Here is a 26,579-nt window from a genome sequence, read left to right as displayed (position 1 = left end):
TTGCTCATGCAGTTTTAATTTTGTTAAGCTCCAAGAACCTTTCAGACAGTTGCAGCTGATTCATTCTGTTCCTGTCTTTTCAAGAGTCTCTAACAATATCAGGGTTATTTGACTGCAGATAGTCTGTATTGATTAGTAACAATTCTTTCCTTAATTCCTGATGATGTCTGCATTCAGCTACTCTTTTACACTGTCCTATGTTTTCATTGTTGTCAAAATAGCTGCACAGTATACTCATCAATCCTGTTATCATCTTTAAATATTAGCATGATGTTGAGTTGATCCAATCTTGTGAACTAGGAGAGCTGTATAATGTGTAGGGCAGGTAGTAAAAAAAAATAAATATATTTTGGACATCATCACAATTGTGCTGCTTGGTTCCAAAATTCCCCCTCAGCATTACTTATCAAGAATTTCTGCTTCCGTTTAGTCAGTTTTCCACCAGTTAGTCTGAAAAGACACTGAAGCCCCTTTTTGTCCAGTTTACCAAACAGAATGAACTATTGATATCGTTCAACCTTGGGTGACTTCCAGCTGCTGTGCTTCTCTTCTTGAATATGAGTATGCTCTTAGATGGAAAATTTGTACATCACCTAGATTTTTTCATCTATTCTTTTAACTAAGAGTAGTTATGTTAGAATCCATCAAGTGTTATCCCTACCTTGAAGCTCAGCTGTGCATTTGAAGGCTTTCCCATCCCAAATGAGATTGTCCTGGGTGGACCAAACTCATCTACATGCCCCATGTGTGTTCTAGGAGTTGGGTTGGTAACAACTAGGTTTAAAGTAGCAGTCACAGATGCCTTACTCAGTTTCCATTACTTCCCCGTTAAATCCATTCTAACACCACTTCACTGTCTATTAAATAACTAAGATTCATAATCAAATGAATAACCAAAGATGAACAGAAATGTGTTCAGTTGTATGCTAAGGTATTTTCAGGTTAATAGATTCAATGACTGTATACCAACATTTTATCTATATTACTGAGAGAAGATGACCTGGTTTCAGCTGGGATGGAGTTAATTTTCTTCCTAGTAGCTGGTCCAGTGTTGTGATTTTGGATTTAGTATGAGAATAATGTTAATAATATACTGATGTTTCAGCTGTTGTTAAGTAGTGCTTACCCTAAGTCAAGTACTCTTCAGTTTCTCAGGCTCTGCTAACAAGGAGGGCACAAGAAGCTGGGAAGGAGAATAACCAGGACAGGTGACCTGAACCAGCCAAAGGGATATTCCATGACATATGATTTCTTACTGAGTATATAAACTAAGGGGAGACAGCCGGGGCCTGCTGATCACTCCTCAGGGACTGGCTGGGCATCAGTCAGTAGGTGGGCAGAAACTGTACTGTGCATCACCTATTCTTCTTGGATTTCATTCCTCCCTCTCTGTTATCTCTCTTTTACTGCTGCTGCTGCTGTTAATAATAATATTTTTAACTTTATTTCAATTATCAAACTATTCTCATATCAGCCCAAAGGTTTTACTTTTTCCTGATTCTCCTTCCCATTCCACCAAGGAGATGGGAATTGACCGAGCAACTGCATGGTCTTAAATGCCAGCTGGGGTTAAGCCACGGCATAAGATTGAACCTGAAATATCTTTCTTTTTTTTTTGTCCTTTTTTTTTTTTTTTTCATTCATGTCTTTGGACTAAAAAGCTTTAAAAAAGTCCTTTACATTACTGTGGATTGATGCTTGCAATAAAAATAAATGTTTTAGTATTGTCTTTATTCTTTGTAATATGAATACAATCAGAAGTAACTCCAGGGAATTGTACCACTACTTGCAGATAATAGTTGGCAATACTTGACAAATATTTCCAAAAGTTTTGTTTAATTTAGGAGTTTTCTTGATAGTATCTTCCTATAAATAAATAACAAAACATAGTTCTTTCTTTGACTGTGTCATGGTTTAACCCCAGATGGCAGGTAAGCTCCACACAGCTACTCACTTACTCCCCCTGCAGTGGGATGGTGGAGACAATTGGAAGGGTAAAAGGTCAAAAACCTGTGGGTTGCAATAAAGGCAGTTTAACAGGTAAAGCAAAAGCTACATACATAATCAAAGGAAAATAAGGAATTCACTCACTACTTCCCATTGGCAGGCAGATGTTTGGCCATTTACAGGAAAGCAAGACAACACCACATGTAACGGTTGCTTGGGAAGACAAATACCTTGACTGCAAATGTCCCCTCCTTCCTTCTTCATCCAGCTTTTACAGCTGAGCATCATGTCATATGGTTTGGGATAACCCTTTTGGTAGCTGGGGTCAGTCCTCTTCCAGCTTCTTGTCCACTCCCAGCCTACTTGCTGGTGCAGCAGTATGAGAAGCAGAGAGGTCCCTGGTGCTGTGTAAGCACTGCTCAGCAATAACCAAAACATCTCTGTATTATTAACACTGTTTTCAGCACAAATACAAAACACAGCACCATACCAGCTGCTATGAAGGAATGTAACTCTATCCTAGCCAAAACCAGTACAGTATCATCTCCTTTGCTCCTCATCATCTTATATCATCACAGAAATTTGAGCTGTGTAACAATAGGTCTATTTTAACATAAAATTCAGTAGATATGGATTAGATTCCCAACTGTTTAGACCTGAACTAATTAAAAATGTTCTTAAAATTGAAGTACTTGTAATGGGCAGGGACTGCTTCATACACAACCAAAGCCAGCCAATTTTCCTGTTGTTTACATGCAAAAGAGGGAATAACACTTAGAAATAGCATTTCAGTGGTGTTTGGAAACATACACAGATCCTTTGCCAAAACCAGACATTCTTTTTTGGTTTTTCCTCCACATTCATGAGTATGTTATTTTTCAGATAGATGTACTCTTACTTTTTAATCCTATTTGGAACAGCAGCCTCTGCAGGGGAAGGATTAGCTAAAAGTCTCCAAACCTTCAATAAGTAGTTAGAGAGATTTTCTTACTTTATGTACACTCATTCTTTTTTGTTGTTGTTGTTCTTAATTTTTTCTGCATATGGGTGGATACTTAGTTTTTATTGCTTCTTTTTGTGTGTGTGTGTGTTAATTACATTTTTAAAAAATACTTTGGGTTTAATTAAACTTACCAAAGATGTGATAATTCCAACTTCTTCCTCAATGTTTTCCTTTGTTTTCCATCTTCTGTGTTCAAAAAGGGCTGGATGAATCAGAGCTTCTTTATCCTTTTCACTATTAAAAACAGTACAAACTCCATTCTGGATTTTTAAGCAGTTTTAATACACATTTTCATTCTATCTTTCTTTTCAAGAAAGGTTTGATTAATCCTGGTCTGTGTGTGCTGGCTATGCAATACTCTTACTTCAGGTGTTTAATTCTGGCTAGTAAAACACATTTTTTAATCACTTTTACAAAATAACCTTTTAGATGTTTCACTGAAAATTGTTTTTCTTTGTTTTCAAAATACTTTCCCCCCTGCTTCTTTACAAGGAACATTGGCATACTGTTGTTCTTTCCTCAGCTAACATCAGAGGGTTTTATTATCATGCCACTGTTTTAACTATGGACATTTCTCCTTTGTAAGACATTCATTATATACAACAGATTTATCTATTTTTAAAAATATTGCAGATGTATTCTGCATCCATAAAAAACAAAGGATAACTGTTATTTCTTTCTATCTGACTATTTCAGTGCAAGACCAGGAAATATTTTTGGATAAATATGCTGTGGCACCTCCATTCCCATGATGTATAAATTTTCTTCTTTCCCTGTTGCAGTGTGAACTTCCTTGCACATAATACTTTCTATGCCACTCATACTTTCTAGCACTAGTTATCAAAAAGTGTAATGAATAAGAGAGAGTAATTAGGGATGTAATATTACTTTCCTCTCCCATTTAGTATTCAGAGGTTCTTTTAGCTCCATTAACAAGCCATAGTAGCAGTATTTTTAACTGAAAGAAAATGTGAACTAGAAGTAGTCTAAAGTAGTAAAACTGCCTACAGTGAGAGTAAGTTGAGACTTCTATAATCCAGTGAGCATGGTGCTGTTTTCTTCTGTAGATCTAGCCAGCCTGGACTTTACACCTCAGGAAGAACAAGCAACAAAAATTTTTTGTTTCTGGTAAGTTGCAGCATAGCTGTGGTGCAAACTCTTTAATGTAATTAATGATTTAAGCAGCAAAGATCTTAAAGACAGTTCATCTGACTGATTTCAGTAACTGACACAAAAGAATTGCTTGATATTCTATGGTACTTAACCCTCTAGCAGCTGGAGCACAGATGCTGTAAGCTATACAAGGAGTAAGTCATCCTATAGACTTTATAAATTTAAGCCACAACTTGATTGTATCACATGTTCAGAACCCAAGATTAAATATTTATGCAACATATGTGCCCTTGTAAATTCAGACACCCAAGCTCCTCTACTGCATGCACAACTGAAGCACCTTCTTCAGAGCTGATCAAATAATTGCCTCTCTTGGTTTACCACTGTAGCAAAAATAGGACCACAACTACCAACATATCTCAGCGAGCAAACTCCAAGCAACAGTGGAACACAGGCAATACTGTTACTTCCCAGATGGCCAATACTAGGCTGTTAGGAAAGAGCAAAAAGCAGGCAAGCCTACAGTCCCACTTTCTTTAGGTCCTTCCAAAAATCTGCAGGAAATTTCTGTAAGTCTTTCTTCTCTCTTCTGCAGCATGGGGCCACAAATGTAAAATGCAAGAGAAGAATCTGTGAACTGATGATACATTACTTTAATGCCATGATGTGACCTACTTATTTTCTTTTCCAAATAAAAGTAGAATATAAGTAGGATCATTATCACCACCCATTATAAAGTTGTTAAACTATTTTTCCAGAACACAACCTTGGTTCTAGTTTAACACTGGATCCAATTACAATTCTGCTGTCCAGGTCTCCAAGGCTTACATTTGTAAAGGCTTACTCCAGGCCTAAGCCGATCAGATTTTTGCTTACACCATAACTTCTCCAAATTTCACTGGTCCTACTGAGATATCTGGACTAGATAATACCACCAGAGAATCATAGAATGGTTTGTGTTGGAAAGGACCTTTAAAGATCTCCTAGTTCAATTCCCCTGCAATAATCAGGAACACCTTCAGCTATATCAGGTTGCTCAGAGCCCCATCCAACATGACTTTGAATGTTTCCAGGGATGGGGCATCCACCACCGCTCTGGGTGGCCTGTTCAAGTGTTTCACTACCCTTACTGTAAAAAATTTCCTAGATCTAGTCTGAATCGACCCTGATTTAATTTAAAACCATTACCCCTTCTCCTATCACAACAGGCCCCGCTAAAAACATTTGTCCCCATCTTTCTTATAGACCACCTTTAAGTGCTGGAAGGCTGCAATAAGGTCTCCCTGGAGCCTTCTCTTCTCCAGGCTATACAACATCAACTCTCAGCCTTTCTTCAGAGGAGAGATGTTCCATCACTTTGATAATTTTTGTGGCCCTCCTCTGGACGTGCCCCAACAGGTCCATGTCTTTCCTGTGCTGACGGCTCCAGAGCTGGATGCAGTACTCTAGATGGGTACTACCACCAGAGCCTTCCATTCTTTCCATAGCACACCTATCTTTACTATAGAGTAGAACTTGCACAGTCAGCAAATACAGCCTAGAACACCAAATTCATCAAGAAAAAACTCATTACCTGAACCCACTTACCCTGACAAATAAGGCAGACATTTGGCAGAAAAAAATATACAGTATGCTATATTTAAGTAGTTATCTCTACATATGTACAAATAAAATGGCTGAAATAAAGTACTTCTTATTCTGCATCTCCCAGCTTTTGAGTGATTGATTTTTTTTTTCTTTAATAATACCGTCTTCTTAACATTATGCACATATTCCAGGATACTTCAAATAAAAAGGAGTAAGGTAAGCCTTAATATTAAAATACACTCCAGGTATGAGTAACTTTTTCAGCATCCTGTGTGGTAGACAAGTATGATGCTCCTGAGGGGCAGGTCTGGGAAGAGAGGGAGGAATCTTCTACAAAAGCAAAATAATTTTTGTTATTAAATTTAGACAGGTGATCTGGACAGTCTTAACTTCCAAATTATGATTTATCCCACAGGTTTCATAAATGTGTCAAATTTGCATGCATACTAAGAAGTTCTTTGATAGAATAACTTGTTTGCCCAACAGCTTATTGGCTTGCAGGGGTTGTGTTACTCATATTTGATCTACAAATATCACAGAAAATGAAAACAATAAAAAAACCAATAACTGAATTTACACTAGAAATATTGTGAACCTTAGACAATTAATGAGATACTTAACTTTAAATACTACCAAAGCCAGAAATAGCCAAGCACAAGTTAACTATAAAAAAAAAAGTTTCTGGGCATAGAGAAATAGTAATTTCTGTTGTATGATATATTACAGAAGACAAAAAGGAGAGATAAGATCAGCAGGAAATATAGAACATGAGCTTAGATGCCTGTAATTTCCCTGAAGCCTAAAATTTTCTACATTAATCGTAAACTAAAGCAAAGAAATTAGTCCTCGGGTCTTCTCAAAATTGATGTGACTTTACCAATCCCAATACTACACTGAAGCTTCAGTTTCAGCATTGGTAATTAAGAACCGAAATAAGTTTGCTGGATATCTGAACCCAAGGCTAAATTAGCAGCAAGCCATTGGTCTCTGTACATATTTATGTGCTAACAAGTATGAGATAGAAAGTGGTCAGTAATAACTAAATATCTGAAAGCATTAAGATTTGGTCATTTCCAGCCTCTGCTTTCAACAAAACATTTGGATCTTAACCTTTTAGAAGAGCTTATTCAACTAAAACTCATTCTCTTTGAAAGCTGCTAGATACCTTAATTAAACATACATACAAGAACAAATTTTCCAGTTTTTCTTACTCTCATAATAGCCAATATAGTTGCAAAACGTAATTACCAGTTTTCAAGGATGATCATTGCACATGTGGGATATGTTTCCTTTTCATTTCTATGTTAACTAGATGCAGATATTATGTTTAATTTGTTTTCTACCCATAAGGGATGAGGATTATGTTAATGGGAAGCCAAACTCTCACTGAGTTGAGAAAAATTCATTGCAGAGCTTCAGACAAAGTTATCTTCCTTTCTTTTTTTTTTCTTCCTTGAATGGATAGGGAAGAGTTTAGGCCTGAATATTGCTCTAACACTGTTTTCATAGTAATGATATAGTAATTTTTTTAAAAAAATTATCAATTTAAGTACTGTTTTGCAATTCATCCAACAAAGAGACTTCTAGTTCAACTAACAGTGATAGATACACAAGCAACTGTTACACAACTGTACACTCCACTACCTGTACAAAGTAAGCAGTATAAAGCCGTTGTCAAGGATTTGTCACCTAGGAATCCTTCTTCTTTACAGAAAGTCTGCTTTATATATACTGATTGATAGAAAGTCCTAAGACAGGGAGAAAATACCTCACTCCATGCCTGTAATTTAGATGAATAAAGAATTTGACAATTCTATCTACTGACTGTTCGTCTATCACAGATGAATTTTTATGTGTGGGGAATATGATTCCTGCACATTGAAAAGAACTTCTATGTAAAAATAAACAAGCTTACTCAAGAGGAAGTGTTTGATCATGCAGATTAAAATGTTTTATATAAATACTCTAGTTTCAATAGCCAACATTAGAGAACTGTAGTTTTGACAGCACAAATAACACCTTAAGAGAGGGTTTAAACAAAAAAAGTTTTTGAGATCAAGGCACCACTACCTGAGTAAAAATCAAGGCCCAAACTAATACACTGCAAACTGTACTGTCCTACTAAAAGACCAAAAGCAGTAATTTCAGTTACAGTATTTCTTCTCCATGCTAAAACAAAGACAAAGAACATTTCATTATTTAGGATCAATTAGAGACAAAAGTAATTCATCTAACAATTTAATTCCTTTCAGTAATGTTTAAGATCCTAAAATTAATTAAAACGAGCTCCTTTGCAAGATATCAAAAACAATTCCTTCAATTATTTCTTTCCAATCTGCAATTAAAAATTCATTAAACAGCTTCATTCTGAAATTTCAAAGCAATTTTATTCAATAACTTCATTTTAATTCACAAACAAGTTAATTACCCCAGGTCCTATTCCACAAAGTTTTTCTAAGACAACTGCCTCCCTTAAATTAATACACATGCTTTCTCCATGTTGAAAAGCTCTAAATTTGTCTCTTGCATCATTTGAGATGCTAGCTGTGATCAAAGGGCTAGATCCTGAAACAGCACTTGCAGTGCACCAGGGGATTTACAAGCATTAATCACCATTCAGGATTAGCCCCAAGTTGAGCTGTTGCTCACAGCTGCTGTAGTCTCAAAGCAAAATCTACAACAGCAATTGATCTAGGTTGCATGAGTAAACAGCAAAGCAAAGCTTTGTGTTTCTGTCTCCAATTCTATTATGTTAGCATTGGTGGTGTGCAAGCATCAGTGCTGCAAGTCACATCAAGCTATTAGCATTAAGTATTACAGGTGGATTAATTTTCCCTCTCAAATACTTCACAGAAAAATTGAATGTATTCATAAAAGTTACAAGACCTTGTAATGTTTTTGCTATTTAAGTCTGATATTACACATACCCATTTCCCTATCAAAATGAAGGATTTGCAATTTCCTGTACTTGTTGAGGGACTAATATTTTGCCTTTCAGAATGTCATGCCTATTGCCTTAATATGTGTTTAATGCCATAAAGATGATTAAAGATATCAAAGCACTGAAGCCTTGAACTGCATATCTATACCTTCTCCTGAAAACATCCATGACCCCTCAAGCTAATGCTTCAGGACCCTGCAAGCAAGCAGGAATTGCAGAGAGTCACTGTCTCCCCTTCACAGCTGGTCTTGCTTAGGAAGGGCAACAACTTACTATGGAAAGTTACTACGAAGGTGCATATTGAACTAAAAATGGTTTATGGAGTCTGCCATTCTTTGTGGAGCACAATTTTCAGAAAGTACTAACTTCACAAAAAGTAGCCTACCAATACATTTGAAGGTAAACAAAAATCACCATTCCTCTATTTTAGCAAATGGCTAGTCATAGGCAGTGTTAGAAGAACAGGAAAAATAAAATCATTATAAGATACAGTGTAATAAAATGGAAAATTCAAAGACTATTTTACTTAACTTTTCAGCAAGATTATGATAAGTAAAGAATAATCATGTTAAATGTTGGCCCTATAGATTCTTTTTGCCATTCCTTTAACATTCATCTTTCTTTCAAATATATATATAAGGTACTGTCATTGTGGCAGTTGGAAGGATTCAGACTTCCTTCCCTCTCTACTCTTTTAACTTAGCATTGTCATTAAAGTATCATCCTGACATCAAACAATAAGAGATCTGAAAACTAGAAATAGCAGAATCAGTAAAACTCCCCAGCTGCAGGCCTAACCCTTGAAAAGCTCTGTCTAGAAATACTTTTATTAATGAACTCCTCTAAAAGAGCCATAAAGCTAATATATGCCCAAAAGCTTTTTCAGTTCATAGACAATTGGCATTAGGTCCCCAAGATCTAGTCATTATAAGGTCAAGGAATGATGAATCTCATGCCTAGACTCCAATGACTGAGAATTAATTTCCATACCAAACCCTATTTCACCAGCAGGTCCAGAGACTGCTTAGCAAAATAAGGGTACTCACAGCCCTTTGCACCACTCTTGAGGCAACACGCCTCCCAAATGTTAGGGACTTACAGTTCCTCTGTGGCTTTTAACACCTTCCCGAATATCTTGGCTAATAAGAAACTTGCCTTTAACACATTATTATGGTTTAAACCGAGCTAGCAGCTAAGTACTGCACAGCTGCTCTCTCAACCACCCTTCCGCAGTGGGATGGGGAGGGAGAATCAGAAAAAAAGGTAAAACCCATGAGATGAGATCAGAACAGTTTAATAATTGAAACAGAGTAAAATATTATAGTAACAATAACAACAATATTATTATTATTATTATTAATAATAATAAGCCACAAAAAGGGATATAACACAAAGAGAGAGAGTAAAAAACTCAAAGAAAACAAAAACAAACCCCAAACAAAAACACAAGACCAAAAGAACTGGGGGGCTGTGTCCCCTTTTAACTTCTTGTGCTCCTCCAGCACTCTTGCTGTCAGGGTCTGAGAAGATGAGAAGTCCTTGACTTACTATAAACGCTACTTGGCAACAACTAAAACCATCAGTGTGTTATCAATATTTTTCTCATACTAAATGCAAAATACAGCACTGTGCCACCTACTAGGAAGAAAATTAACTCTATCCCAGCCAAAACCAGGACAGTATCCACCCCTTATTCTATACAGTTTATGTCATGCCCAGGTCCCACACCTTCTAATACACCATCACTTTTCCTGTCTTTTGATATATACACACAAATATTATTCCGTATAATTTCTCGACCACCCCTGTCACAAGGCTCTTGATTTCATTCAGTCCATGTCTTCAGGCTCCAGCTGTCATAACAGTCTTTCAGGACAGGAAAGATGGTGTGTGGTATCGAACTGTTGCATCCTGAAACCAGTTCTGATTCCACCACTGTTGCACTTCTCCAGTTTCATTAAAGTTCTTTTTTCATTAATATGGCTATTGGAAGGGAGCAGATTCAGATCCTCAAATCCAGAGTGGTGGAGACAGGCACCATGAGATGCCTAGTGTGGTGATGGGCATATAGCTGCCACAGAAGTCGTAATATAGTGTTATGCAGCAATTAACATCATACAACATAATTCATTGCCTATTCTCACCCAAAATTGAATCCCCTTGAGGCAAAGACAAGACTTCCCCATCCTTTCACATTACCCGCCAAGTGCACCCAGATCCTTGAAAAAAGCAATCCCACAGATGGGTTTGCCTTTGCTGAGGCAGGAATAATCCAGACTGTTTTTCCTAACATACATTTGGTGGGCACTACAGAAACTGTATTCCTTCTACAGTAAGTAAAAGTTTTGATTGGGCAGGGCCAGCCTGATTGGCAGTTCCTCTAATGTTGACAAACCCCATGGCTTTTGCTAAATGTGTATCCTAATGTTTGAAGGTCCCACCACCTATTGCTCTCAGTGTAGTCTTTAACAGCCCATTGCATCATCTGGTTTTCCCAGAGGCGGTTGCATGGTAGGGGATGTGATATGCTCACCCAATGTCATGCTCTTTGGCCCAAGTGTCTATCAGGTTGTTTCAGAAATGAGAAATGTTTTCAGAAATTGTCTGATTCAGTTCTTTCTGGGGTATCATGTTGCCATAGCATGGCATGGGGTGGCATGGGGCACAGGATATGTTTCCAGCCATCTAGTGGTTGCTTCCACCATTGTAACCTCATGGTGTTTGCCTTGAAGGGTTTGTGGGACTGTGATATAGTCAATCTGCCAGACCTCCCCATATTTATATTTCAGCCATCATCCTCCATACCACACTTGTCTTACTTAATTGCAGCACGTTTCACATGCATGAATAACCTGTGTGATAGTGTCCATAGTGAAATACACCCCTTGATCAAGAGCCCATCTGTATGTCACATCTCTTCCTTGACGGCCAGATATGCCATGGGCCCACTATAAATAATTGACCCTTATGTCGCCAGTCCAGATCCATCTAAGCTACTTTAATCTTAGCAGCCTGATCCACCTGTTACTTGGTTCAATGTTCTTCAGTGGCCTGACTCAAGGGTACGTGATCATGTATGTGACATACCTTCACAACTAGGTTCTTCATTAAGGCAGCAATACCTTGCCAAAATGTGGCAGCCCAGATGGATTTACCTCTGCTCTGCATTGCTGCAACCACCTCCATAGGGAGTTTGCCACCATCCATGAGTCAGGATAGAGGTAAAGTATTGGACATTTTTCTCATTCAGAAATGTCCAAAGCTAGATAGCTAGCTTTCACCTCTGCAAACTGATTCAATTCACTTTCTCCTTCAGCAACTTCAGCAACTTCAGCAACTTGTTGTAGGGGACTCCATGCAGCCGCTTTCCACCTTCCACACTTTCCTACAATAAGGCAGGTTTAATCAGTAAACAAAGCATATTGCTTCTCATTTGCTGGTAATTCATTATGCAGTGGAACTTCTTCAGCACATGCATCACTTCCTCCTCTGGTGACATTCCAAAATCTTTTCTTTCTGGCCAGTCCATGATCACTTTCAAGATTCCTGGAAGACTGGGGTTTTCTACTCAAGCTCATGTGATCAGTGCAACTCACTTAATCCATGTAGCACCAGTTGCATAATGTGTAGAGAAGACCCTCCCTTTGAACACCCAGGCTAGCACTGGCAACTGGCATGCCAGAAAGAGCTGCACTTCAGTACCAATTACTTCCAACACAGCTCAAACCCCTTCACAAGCTTCCAGTAGCAGTTTTTCAGTTGGAGTGAAGCAGTCCTCAGATGCTTTGTATCCCTGACTCCAAAATGCTAGGGGTCAGCCTCAAGTGTTCCCTTGTGCTTTGTAGGGCCACTCTCCCAGGCTGAGATGTAAAGAACATTTTTACATCTTTCCCTGCCCAGATTGGACAAAGGACTACTGCATCTCCTGTTTAGTTTCTTCAAAGGCTTGTCATTGTTTATGGACCTATTTGAAGCTATTCTTCTGGGTCATTTGAGAGAGAGGGCTTACAATCAGAGTGTAATTTGGAGTGTGCATTTTCCAAAACCCCGCAATGCCTCAGAAAGCCTGAGTTTCTTATTAGTTGGTGGAGACATAGCTTTTATTTTGTTGATCAGGTCCCTTGACCTTACTTTTTTTTTATGGCAAAACCAGCTTTCAGAAAAATTTGGACTACTTTTTTTCCCTTTCTCAAAAGCAGCTTCTGCTGTGTTACCCCAGACAACGATGTCATCAATGTTTTGCTGGTGGTCTGAGCTTCCCCCATTCCAGTGCAGTCTGGATCAGTCCACGGCAGATGGTAGGGCTGTGTTTCTGCCCCTGGGGCAGTTGAATCCAGGTATACTGGACACCTCTCCAGTGAAAGTTAACTGTGCCGTGTACACTGCTGCCAAAGGGATTGAAGAAAATGTATTAGTGATGTCAATGGTGGTATGACACTTGACTGGTTTTGGCTCCAAATTGTATTGAATTTCTAGTATGTCTGGCATGGCAGCACTCGGTGGCAGTGTGACTTCCTTTAGGCCACAATAGTCTACTGTTAGCCTCCATTCTCCCACACTGACCATATGGGGCTATTAAAGAGTGAATGGGTCCTGCTGATCACTCCTTGAGTCTCCAGTTGACAAATCAGCTCATGAATGAGAATCAGGGAATCTCGGTCGGTGAGGTATTGCCACCCATGCACTGTTGTGGTAACAATCAATACCTGCTGAATAGAACGGTCCTTCAAGAGACCGGGCAAGGTAGACAGCTGCTTAATTTCTTTCTCCAAGGCAGCTATACCAAAAGCTCACAGGTACCCTTTTGGGTCCTTAAAATACCCCCTCCTGAGACAATCTATGTCAAGGATGCATGGAGCCTCTGGGCCACTCACAACAGTGTGCTTTTGCCACACATTCCCAATCAGGCTTACTTCAGCCTCCAATAGACTTAGCTGTTGGGATGACCCTGTCACTCCAGAAATACAAATGTGTTCTGCCCCTGTATTTAGGGTGCACTGTGCACCAGTATCCACTAGAGCCTTATACTGTGTGTCTGACATGCCAGGCCACCTGATCCACACAGTCCAGTAAACCCAGCTGTCCCTTTCTTCCACCTAGCTGGAGGCAGGGCCCCTGTAGTCCTGGTCATAGAAGTCTTCACTTACTTCTTGTAAAAATGGATTAGAATTCCCTTCCGCAGGATCAGGAGTAGGATCAGCCCTTCCACTCTGGGAAACTGCTCACTGGGGACTGCAGCAGCAACCTTCCTGTAAGAACTCACATGTGTGATTGGTTTTGCTCGCAATTCACGTACTTGTGCCTCTAGGGTCAAAGTGTATTTTCCATCCCACCTCCTCATGTCCTCTTTGTGGTCCCACACAGGAGATCCAGTTTTGATTTGGTTTTTCCCGTGTGTTCCTGCACAGGAGATCCTGTGGTTTGTACCTTCGATAGCCTCCCTCTTAAGCAAAAGGACACTTACTGTTAATAGCTGGGATGAAGGGCTGTGTAGGTGGGGAGTAGGTTCTATCCTCGTTGAGTTTCTGGACCAGTTTCTCCACAGCCAAGACAAGGGAGGAAAAGAGATTTTCTTCATATTGCCAGAACTGGAGAGCCACTTCATCCACCGCCAGTGCTACTTTATCTCTCTAGCTCATTACTGCCAATGAGTTGACATACGACAACAGTGTGCTCCATACAAATTTTCACCACATGGGTTGTGGGCATGGGACTTCATCAGGATCTGTGAGTAACTGTGTGTTGTTCAAGCCATAATAAATTATGTCTAGCATGGCTAATTCCCTCAGGTACTGGATACCTCTCTCTACTACTTCTCATTTGCCTGGACAACATGTAACATCTTCCTTGAAGGGATACCTTTCCTTCATGCTTGACAGGGATCAGCTCCAGAGGCTGAGGACTCATGTCCCTCTTCCAATTGTCTTCTTCCCTAGAAAGTGATCCCAGCTGCTTGGCTACCCTAGCCTGTAATTCCAGATTACTAGCCCCATTGCCCCAACATTAGAGCAGCCAGGTGATAATGTGCTCACCGGGACAACAGCTGAAATCTTTTCATATATCCCACAGCTCACTCAGGGATAGGGGTTGAATGGTTACCTCTTGTTCTGCCTCTTCTTCCTGTTCTTGTGCTGGCCCTGCTGCATCCTTCTTTACTAAATGAGCTGACTTTCATGGCCATTTCTTCTTATGTATTGGAGCAACTGGTACCAGCATGGGTTGGTTCTTTGGTTCAGCTGCAACACCTGTTGTGGGAGTTGGAGTAGCTGCAGTGTTTGTCACTGGGGTTGGCATAGCTACAACATTGTTGTTTTGTCATCAGATCCAGACACCTTCTTGTCCCCTTGAGGGTACTGAAGAGTGTTCAGCAGGGCTCGGTAGGCATGGGCTGGGCCCCAGCACATTGCAGTGATTTGTGACTCTCTGAAACGGCCAGGGTGACAGCGTACTTTTTCCAAATACTTTACCGTTTGTTTCTGGATTCTGTACTCTTTCAGGGGTGAAGTTCCAAAACACTGGAGGTGACCAGGGTCCTAGGTACTTGGCTGTACTACCTCACACACCCTGCCACTCACATCTAACTTAGAGACAGATCTCTGGGTAATATTCTTAAATAGTTTTTTAACCTTAAACAAGACCCACAACACATTCAGCATTCCTTGCAATAGGCTCATGCTTGGGATGCCAAGGATATTAAAAAATTTCAAAGTTGTCAAATGTTACTGTAATTAACCTGGTGGGGAAAGGGAAGATGTGGAATGATGTTTTCTCCGTAGGTTGGCTTCCCAAGGAGAATATTCAAAAGATGTAATTATTAATAGTTCCCATTAGATGACCATTGAAGTACAGATGATGTGATGGCAATGCTGAGTACACAGACCAGATTAGTTTCATGACCAGCAATTCCATAATATCACAAGCCAGTATTACAAAGTACAACAAAATGATAACCTTAGCCCAGGCCCCAGAGATGACAAACAGCACAACAGGGAACACATACTGCAAGATGTAACATTATGCAACTCTGATAACAAGTGCAACAACTCTGAGAGCAAATAAATCAACATTGCGACCGTTGACTATTAAACCAATACAATGAATGCTTATAACAAATCTGGTTTAGCACGCTCTGATCACATCTGTCATTATCTCAACACTTTGGGCTCCACGCTGGGCACCAAAATGGGACTCTCCACCCCCTGGCCAACTCCCCGCACCTGATAGACTGAGCATATCAAATGGTATGTAATATCTCCCTGGCTTGCTCAGGTCAGTTGTCCTGGCTGTGTCCCTTTTCAACTTCTTGTGCCCCTCCAGCCTTATTGCTGGCAGGGCCTGAGCTGGAAAGTCCCTGACTTACTGTAAACACTACTTGGCAATAACTCAAAACATCAGTATGTTATCAACATTATTCTCATATTAAATCCAAAACACAGCACTGTACCAGCTACCAGAAAGGAAATTAACTCTACCCCAGATGAAACCAGGACACCCATCATTACTGAAGGTTATTCTGAAGTCATCGGAGAAGAAATGGGTTCACTATGATAAAAAACCTCAGGAGAAATGTGATCTCAGGCAAATTGATTGATGTACAGAGCATTATTCTAACTGAGAATACTAAAGACTGTAATGTGCTGAGAAATAAAATTGATAACTTAGAAAAGAAGTCTGCTAAAGAAACAAAAGATTGATGGGAGGTTTTGGAGGCATGACAATAAGAAAAACTAATTTTTATTATTTGCACTGTATTACAATGTTTTGTATTATAGTATATCAAATCCCTCTGATGAAGTTGCACTCTCTTCCTACTTCAACTGCCTTGATTGAAAGCCAAGGTTAGAGCGAATAGACATTTATCACATTGCAGTGCCTTTTACCAAACTCTCACACTGATAGATGAGCTACCTAGTAATCATTTCACCCAGCACTGGAGTCTGGTTACTTTTTGTGCACAAATCAACAGTACTCTGCTACATTAAACAACAGCACTGGATTGCTGCTTGCCATGGCCCAGACCCAGGGTGTTGTACAGGGACTGCCAAGGCCTATCCAATGCTTTGACCGCTACTTCCTGCTGTTCTTCTAAGTGCACACCAATGATACTGCCAGGAGTAACCTGGACAATACCAAAAATGACTATAGAGCCTTAGGGTTGATGGTCAGGGGCATGGGTGTCCCAGTGGTGCTTTCCTCAATCCTGGTGAAAAGGTTATGATGGCACTGGTACTGTGTGTCAACAGTTGATTGCAAAGCTGGTATCAGCAACAGGGTTTCAGGTTCTATGACTGTAGGACACTGCTTGAGCATTAGCATCTCCTCAGGATGGAATTCACCTCACTGAGTGGGGTAAAGGTATCACTGTCAGCATGATGGCTGATCTGGTAAGACAGGCTTTACAGTGGGAATGAGGGAGTGAGAAAGTTACTAGCAGCTCTCTGAGGGAGTGATGGACAGGTTTGGCAGGTGAAGAACCTGGAGAAGTGTGAATGAGAGGGAACACAAAATCAACAGCACTGGGTTTAGGAGGGGTAACTTCAAGCACTTGCATATAAGCAAATGTCAAGCGACTACAAGGCACTGTCACAGGGAAGAAAACCAAACCAAAACCCAACCCCAAAATGAAAGCCAAAACCTACGTGGAACTGAATGCAGCATGGGATGCCAAAGGCAACAACAACGGCTTCTCTAAATTCACAAGTGGAAAAAAGAAGAGTTGATAAAATGTGGGTCCATTGTTGAATGTGGCAGGAGGTCTGCTGACACAGGGTATGAAGAAGGCTAAGATAGTGAATGCCTTCTTTGCCTTAGACTTTACAAGCAAGCCTGGCCTTCAGCAATGCCAGAATAGGACCAGGTGGACTCCAGAGGTCTCTTCCAACATCAGCTATTCTGTGATTCTGTGAGCATCAGCGCAGTGAGGTAGCAATCAGGGAGCTTGGACTGGACTGGCTTATTTATCCTAGGCTCTAAACTGGGTTTGGAGACCTGAGAGGTTTGCTAGAAGTGTGCATACCGGCTATATCAGAACACAAAGCAACAGACTCCCTGGGGTGTAGCTGGACCTGAGAGAGTCTTGAAAAAGAGATGCCACCTAGCAGAGCTGCCAAAAACTTGGCAGTTACACTATGTGAGCAACACACAGTGCCACTGGCACCAGGTTACTTTGCAGTGGCATAAACTGGTGCAAAACCTGGAATGAACTGTATCATCAGAGGCCATGATTTTAAGGAAGACTGTCTGTCTTCTGTTTCTCAGCTTGTAAGACCCATGTTGTGATCAAGCATTGACAGCAAGTGTCTGACCAATGTAAATCTAAATTACTGCTTTGCAGGATTTGGTGCAACTTTGGATTAATCTTAGTGTCAATGGAGTGAGAGGGCAGCACAGCACATATAATGATACTAATAGGTATTCCAGACACTAACTTATAATTTCTGAAAGCTGCTGGCACAATAGAAACAAAGCTACAAAGCCAATCAGGTGTTACCAGCAGAAAGGACATGACAGGACAAGGTATAGGAAAAAACAATCCATGCAAAGAAAGTGTGCCGCTTTTGCACAGCTGACTGATAAATCTTTTTGCCGTGGTGGCACATATGATTATTATCATTGAGTTTTATCAACTTTTTGTTACATGTACATCCTAGGCCAGAAATGTGCCAGAAAAATTCGTCTTTTTATTTTAGCTTTACTAACACTGCAGCTGTCAGTCATTACAATGACACAACAGACTTAAATCTAAGCATAAAATGCAGCAGCAGTTCTTCTTGGTATCTGATAGTAAAAGATAAATCAGAGACCTAACCCTATTAAATAAGCATTCAGCCACCATGTTTCTTACCTTATGATATTTACTCTCAATGCATATTCAATGGTGACAAACCCATTTTTCAATGCTATGTTGAATGATTAGTATTTATGAAAATTAACATGTAAGAGACACAGTTTTGTTATATCTAACCTCATTCATCAGGAGATGAGATCATTCAATGCAATTAGGGTGATGACAGAGACAGATGGTAAACGATCATACCAAAGGATTATTATAGTTGGGTTATTTTAGTACAGACAGACATTATACAGTAAGATGCATTCACTTGAAATGTCTTTGGGAATTACAATAATGGAATGTCAGTTATATGGAGTTCACCATTACCTGGTTTTCGTATTACCAGGAATGAATACTCAAACAGAAAAGAAAAGAAAATGAAAGATAAGAGAAAAGAGAAGAAGATATAAAAGCAGAAAGGAGAAAGCAGAAAGGAAAAAAGTAGAAGGTACAAGGTAAAAGGAGAGGAGAGGAGAGGAGAGGAGAGGAGAGGAGAGGAGAGGAGAGGAGAGGAGAGGAGAGGAGAGGAGAGGAGAGGAGAGGAGAGGAGAGGAGAGGAGAGGAGAGGAGAGGAGAGGAGAGGAGAGGAGAGGAGAGGAGAGGGGAGGGGAGGGGAGGGGAGGGGAGGGGACGGGACGGGACGGGACGGGACGGGACGGGACGGGACGGGACGGGACGGGAGGGGACGGGACGGGACGGGAGGGGACGGGAGGGGGAGGGAAAGGGAAAGGGAAAGGGAAAGGGAAAGGGAAAGGGAAAGGGAGACACCAAACAACATCCCAACCAACATTCAAACTGGTAATATCAAGGGGAAAGTCATGCTAACTCTCCTAAAAACAATAAAAGTCCATGTTATCACTTGCTTTAATATCTTTAACTATTACCTTGTACAAACACTTGAACTTTTCCTTCTTTTTTTAGACTTACTGCTTTCATTTTTTGTGTTTGATCAGGATCAGGTTGGCCATTAAGGGTTGATGAGAACTCCAATCACAAAATAAACCAACTTTGACACCTTTAGATTGAGAAGCAGAAGAATAAATTCCAGAGATTTTCAAATAAGCTAAGCATTTTCAAAGCATACTGAGAGATTTTACATAGCAATTAAAAGAAGTTTTAATTTTAGGCTCAAATATAACCTGGTTAAATGTCTGTTATATTTTTTCTAAATAATTTTTACCATCAAATATGTGTCTTTTACCTTACACCTTTGTGAAAGAAATATTGTCAGAATCTAGCATTAATTGTACTACAGTGAGCAAGGAGAATAAAAATCATGGTGCGTCCCAAAAGGAAGTCCATAATCAAGCATGAAATACCATTCATTCTACTGAGCTTCTGTGCATGAAAGTACACTTAAAATTGTTTGAAGACCCTCTCTTTTGCTCTGTCCTACTTCCTCCTGGCAATCTGGTGTCATCTGATTTTCTCTAACCTCCCAAATCTTTGTTTCTTTTCCACCAATAACACAGCTCCTCACAGAGGATAAAACTCTTTGGGGGTTTTGTTGTTGGTTTTGGTGGTTGGGTTTTTTCAATGGTCTGGTGACTAGAACATTTTCTGTGGGAGGTAAGAGATCATCAGTTATTTTAGCAGTGTTTAAAGAAAACGGGTTAAAAGATACCTTTCCCATGATCAGAACCCTAGCAGATAGAGTTACCTTCTTCCCACCCTGGCTAAAATTGAGGCTTACATCTCTCCTCAGATTTTACCTGTTGGCAGTAACCAGTTACATGCTGATTTTGATAAATGTCTCTTTGGAGAGGAAGAGTCACCTTAAGTGACACAGAGCCTATTTCTGCAGTTTTGTAAACACATACCAGTACAATTTGTTGTTTTTAAACATATGTTGTTTACTAGATATGCCAGAAAGGCTTCAAGAGCTAGTATGGGTGGTATATATTCCTTACTCTACTTTTCCAGGGACTTCATTATGAGTTCGTAACAGTTTCTGAAGAAGAAAGTTTAAGACTAGTCTTTTTTAAAAAAAAATTATAAAATTACATTTTTAAGCAAGCTGAGTTCTCTCTCTCAAATGAGATCTAGGAAGACTCCACCAGCATGATTATTTTATTCATTAAAAATGCAGATAAATTTTGAAGTACATTTTTAAATGCCCATTTGGAGGATCTAAATGAAAATGTCATGATTCAGCCTTATAATAGCTGTACACAACAGTAGGCCTTCTATCTCCCTGCTGACTTGTCCTGTTTAAGAAAAAGTCAGAAATAATTGAAGATAAATCTACATTTGTGTATGTACAGTTATGGAGTATTTTTATTGCAAGCTAGGTTTGAACAACATAACTGATGGAAGACAAACATGGAAAAGATAGGAGAAAATGGCACTAATGCTTTACTGTGCCAGAAATCATGAATGGTGACAACACTGTTGAAAAAAGCTTAAGAGAGAACCTGTGAGAACTGGAAAGAACAGATGACTTTCAGGAAAAAAAAAAAGTAAAACAAAAGATGTTTAATCACTGAATACATATGAATATATGCTGAATAAATATGTGTATCACATATTTATCTTATTTAAACATTGAATCTTGTGTCATCTTGCACCTAAGTGTGATTATAATGAAACTGGAACTCTGCTAGTTTATCTGATAACAGATTTCCATAAATATTTCCTCAGCAAATGTTAATTATGTTAATTATGCACAAACCAGTGGAACTTTCTCTGTTCAGCTTCATTGTTGGTCAAAATATTCACCAATATGTTGCCATTTACTTCTAACCCTTCAGTCCCCATTTTTACATATTTAAATGTTTAAGCTTTTAACCATGGAAAAATCACAGCTTTGTGCTCTATCACTATCTATATATGCTTTATACTTTAACACAGAATTCTGCGCTCTTGAATGCAGCAAAGTATTTAGAAACACCACACCAAATCCATATGACTCCTGTGATTTGCCACTAAATTCACTAACAGCTGTAGCTGTGCCTGATCTCCAGGCCAGGAAGTTCTTAATTGTATTCCTCTGAGCATAAAGGAAGCATGTTAGTATCAGCTGTGATTTTATACTTTTCTGCAGTATGGACATCCTTCTTTTACAATCTGGGTGCAAAGGATGTCGTCCACACTTTAATATGACTTGAGTAAGTACTTGCTGTCCACATCACCATGCCTCTTGTGGAGTCCCTCATGTTAGACACAGAGTGAACTTTTTCTTCCTTCTCCTGTTAGAATTTTTCCTTTTGTTCAAGCAACTTTCAGGTTACAAGCATCAAGCTCCCTTGTTACCTTCAGAAAACTTCAGTCACATACACAAGCATTAATCTCTTCTGTTGTAATATAAGGCTTTCCATGTTGAAGGTTTTTTTTCTCCCTTCCCTATTTTGTGTTGCACCTGATCATATTTGGGACATGCTGAAAAAGCAGCTTGGTTTTGTTCAGAATTTTTCAATAGAAAATGATCAGATTTTTTCAATACAAATGTTACAATAACAGCACACTGCGTATTTATAGTATTACGTAGACTTTGCAAGCAGTTTTCATTTATTATTGATCATTTACTCTCCTTCTAGAAATGCTCTTGTATTTCAGGCAATACATATAAGAGATAATTTTTAAATGGAGGTTCTAAGACTATAACAGAATTTTTACCTTTGTAATTGTCATTCGGTTTGATGTGCCTCTATATATTCAGATATACTTCAGAACATATGAAAAACCCCTGAGGGATGGGATGTGATTCAGAGGGATATGGACAAACATGAGAAGTGGGCTCATGTGAACCCTGAGGTTCAACAAGGCCAAGTACAAGGTCCTACATCTGGGTCAGGGCAACCCCAGTATCAATACATGCTAGGGGATTAAGGGAGTGAGAGCAGCCCTGTGGAGAAGGATTTGGGATTACTGGTGGGTGAAAAACTGCACATGAGCTGGCAATGTGCACTTGTAGCCCAGAAAGCCAACTGTATTCTGGGTTGCATCAAAAGAAGCAGGACCAGCAGATTAAAGGAGGTGATTCTGCCCCTCTGCTCCACTCTAGTGAGACCCCACCTGGAGCACTGCATCCAGCTCTGGAGCCGTCAGCACAGGAAAGACATGGACCTGTTGGGGCACGTCCAGAGGAGGGCCACAAAAATTATCAAAGTGATGGAACATCTCTCCTCTGAAGAAAGGCTGAGAGTTGATGTTGTATAGCCTGGAGAAGAGAAGGCTCCAGGGAGACCTTATTGCAGCCTTCCAGCACTTAAAGGTGGTCTATAAGAAAGATGGGGACAAATGTTTTTAGCGGGGCCTGTTGTGATAGGAGAAGGGGTAATGGTTTTAAATTAAATCAGGGTCGATTCAGACTAGATCTAGGAAATTTTTTACAGTAAGGGTAGTGAAACACTTGAACAGGCCACCCAGAGCGGTGGTAGATGCCCCATCCCTGGAAACATTCAAAGTCATGTTGGATGGGGCTCTGAGCAACCTGATATAGCTGAAGGTGTTCCTGAGGAGTTGAACTAGGAGATCTTTAAAGGTCCTTTCCAACACAAACCATTCTATGATTCTATGAAAACATGAATCACAAAGCAAAACTTTGTGGGACCTCTGATTATTGTAATGATGATAAAAAGATTCCAGAGACAGGATATATTACATTAGCAGACATTCTGAATGTATGAAAAATATATGTGTTCTTTATATTCACTAAAACATTAATCTGTAATAAATTTTTTTAAGGAAGTAAATTTAAGGAAGCAAGTAAAGGATTTTTTTCATTAATTGACATATTCTGAAGTTCACTTTAAATTCAGTATAAACCTGTTCCAGACTGGGTTTCATTTAAATGCTAGTATGATAAAATAGTGCGTTCAGATGTTACCTTTTGAGACCTTTAAGGGGCTATTTTATCTGTATGCTGTTTCACAGTTTTTTTAAACATGATTTAGAATATCACAGACACGTTATGTCCACAGTACTAATGCTTATGACCCATTCATGAGCTACTTTGTCTGTCATTGTATCATTGTATTGTTAAACTGAATTTTGTCTCCTGATTATAGGTCAAACCAAAGTGATTTGGGTGTTTTTTTTCATGTGGAATATATAATTTTATTCCACCAATTAAATTTTAAATTGAAATGTAGTTTTCAACTGACAGTGTTTCAACAACATTTCAAAACTGCTGTCTAGAAATTGCTTCAATTTTGATGAATCTGTGCTTTTCTGATCAAAATTCATGTCAAAATAATTTTGTACTAGTACAACTACATAATGCACCTGATGCCTTGCCTCATTCTTTTCTGATTTAGGATTTCTCTTGAACTTACAAATGATTAGAAACTTTATGGCACATAAAAAAAATACAGTATAGTCTTCTTTCTTGTGAAGACTAAACAGTCTAATGATTTGAATAAAGGCTAGAAAAATGACTAGAGATGATCTTTATTCTCAGCAGAAATAAGCCAACACACAGGCAGAATAGGCCTCTAATTTATTACTGTATTCTGGTTAACAGCAAGGATTGGGTATGTTGTTTTAAATTTTAAAGAAATGACAACATAGCCTTCAATTTGTTTGAGTGATGCTAACCTTAAAATGAACATAAGTAGTAGCTATTAGGAATTGATATTAACCATCTCTTCAAAACCTGCATTTGTCAATAGTTACCAGAAGCAAGATGTCACCACAATGTTTTCATGCTTTCCTAAAATTAACATTTTTCCATATACAAGTCTGTGATGGAGTAAATTTTCACTCTTTTTAAAAAGCTGCTTTAAGCATTATAGTAAAAACTTTTTAATATATTTTTTCATCAATGTGAGAGCGTGTGTTCAACTTTTATATTTTATATTTATTTAGAGTCATTAATGACCATATATACACCTAAATATTTATTAAATTTATTCAAGAGCATAACTAAAAATAACTTGATATGCAGAAGGTAAAACAGTATCAGCCCTACATACATTAGACAGGAAAGTTATCAGAAATAACTAACGTTAAAAGATCACCTGAGGCAATATTACACAATTAAAAAATTTACAAATAATAAATACTGCATTATTAATATGAATATATAAACTTTCACATCAAATTAGGTATTAGTTGTGGAGATTTTTCTTTTCCTCTGAAACATGAAGAACCTAAAATCTGAAGGAAAAAACGGGGAATTGCCTTCTTGCAATAAGAAAATTTGAGGGTGTATGGTAGCAGATTCCAGCAAAATGCTGTTATTTTTTGTTTTTTCATTAAATGTGATGGAATATGGTTTGAAAAAAAAATTGATATTACAAACATTATTCTCTGTATACTACATTGAAGAGGATTTCATGTAGACAACTTATATTTAAATCAAGTGTGCATTGATAACATGATGCAGAAATCATCCAGTCACCAAAGCATCCAATTTACAATCTAAAGTTCAAAGTGCCAAAGCAGAAACCTGATGATCGTGTCCCTACAGACAATATCCTCTCCTGTAATTTACCACTTAGTGCATTTCCTACTTTTATGAAACAGGAGGACCATAAGCACAACCAATCCAACAGCTGTTCAGCATTTCCAGATTCCCCTGAATTAAAATGCTCACACTGATGACTTCAGGGCAGAAAGAGTTTTCCGTTATAACTCTGTTTCAGAATATAAATGATTAGCTGGATATCGTTGCATTCTAATTTTTATACTGTGTGCCCACATTGGTGTTTGGGGTTTTTTTGTTATTTCAGTGTTCAAATAATCGCTTAGCAGTTCAGTACTTTATGTTTGTTGTAAAGTGATAAAACTGCAAAGACTTTTCTTCATATTTTCTAAAAAATGACATAAAATTACCATAAATGCATCTATAACACTTAATATTTTCATTTCTTTCTTTTAGCATAGTATAGAAAATACACTTTTACTTTAATAAGTGTCTCCCACTGTTAAAATATGCACATAATGGGTTATGTTCTGAACTACTCTGTTTAATTTATATATTCACTTTCAACACATACCATGTACCATAAGATATAGCAATGTGTGCCCTCACTAATGACACACAGTGCTATACTTGTAACTGATAAGACAAAAAGTCTGAGAAGAGATACTTTTTGGGAAAGGTAGTCTGTGGTGTGATAAATGACATTCAAAATATGGAAATGATGGGCTCTAATTTCACCCTGAAATGAGTAATGCAGTGTATCAGAACTTCAGAGATCACATCACAAAAAGGTTTTGATCAAACTATTACCTTGGAATATATATGTTACTATGGATACCTGGTTACTAAGGTTACAACCAGATCTGTAAGATAATATAAGGTCATGACATACTTGATAACTCAGAATCACAGTAGGAATCTACAGTTCTTTGATTTGAGCAAAGATTTTCCTCCTTTGACTACCACTTCAGCCTTTCTACTATTATTCTTTTTGTGGTGGTTACTCTAGCTTTTAAAAAAGAATAAATTTATAAGGATGCATTAAAACATAATTTTCATTAATATATAGTATATAATATATAAATATATATTAAAAATTAAAAAATAATACTACTATTTATTATAATAAATCCAACCTTTATATAAAATTATACAGTCAAATAAAGTATATAGTTCCTTGATACAGCCTAGGCTGTAAAAAAAAACCAAAAAACTGAACTGAGAAACCCAAGATGTCAAGCCCAAGTAGAAGGTGTAAACTCAAGGAAAACAACTTTGGTTCATTGCTTAATTTCCTTATGCAAATCCCTTTTTCATACTTTTCTCTTAAGATTTAAAAAAATGTTGCGTAGGTGCATATTTTAAGATTTGCTATGTACTGCATGCCACCAAGCTCACAAAACTGTAGAACCAAATGTGGTTTACTCCACTCAGCTGTTACTGTGAAGTTGGAACAGACGCAAACAGTGAAAATGGACATACCCATAGAGATGACCTCATTTCTGTTGTCTTCCTTCAAGGATTTTATAGGGAACAGGCTTTAAAATCTAGCCAGACATCTGTATCAATCACAACCTTTAAAATACCCCAAGAAAGACAATTTCTCATGCAGGCTTGTCCAGTACAAAGCCCTTCTCATTATCCAAAAATGTCTGTTGTCTTCCAGGCTATTTTTATGTTTCTCATGGCCTACTTGAGAAGGACAAGTGTGACTAGATCCTAATCATTGCTGTTAGCTTTATTAGACATGAAGCTGGATAATACCAGAAGGGTTCTGCTGCAGGTCCTA

General features: G+C 38.6%; 1 long non-coding RNA gene across 1 annotated transcript in view; it reads left to right on the top strand.

Moving 5' to 3' along the window:
* Positions 1-18,723: 18,723 nt before the first annotated feature.
* The window catches only part of LOC114017871 (uncharacterized), a 114,882-nt gene continuing 107,026 nt past the window's right edge, over positions 18,724-26,579 (top strand). The window contains exon 1 of the long non-coding RNA XR_003563155.2: positions 18,724-18,878. This is a non-coding gene — a long non-coding RNA (uncharacterized LOC114017871). The remainder of the gene's footprint in view (positions 18,879-26,579) is intronic.

The sequence above is a fragment of the Falco cherrug genome, chromosome Z, assembly GCF_023634085.1.
Source record: "Falco cherrug isolate bFalChe1 chromosome Z, bFalChe1.pri, whole genome shotgun sequence".
Lineage (NCBI taxonomy): Eukaryota > Metazoa > Chordata > Aves > Falconiformes > Falconidae > Falco > Falco cherrug.
Note: the sequence above shows the minus strand (reverse complement) of the source record. Positions and strands in the feature narration are given on the sequence as shown.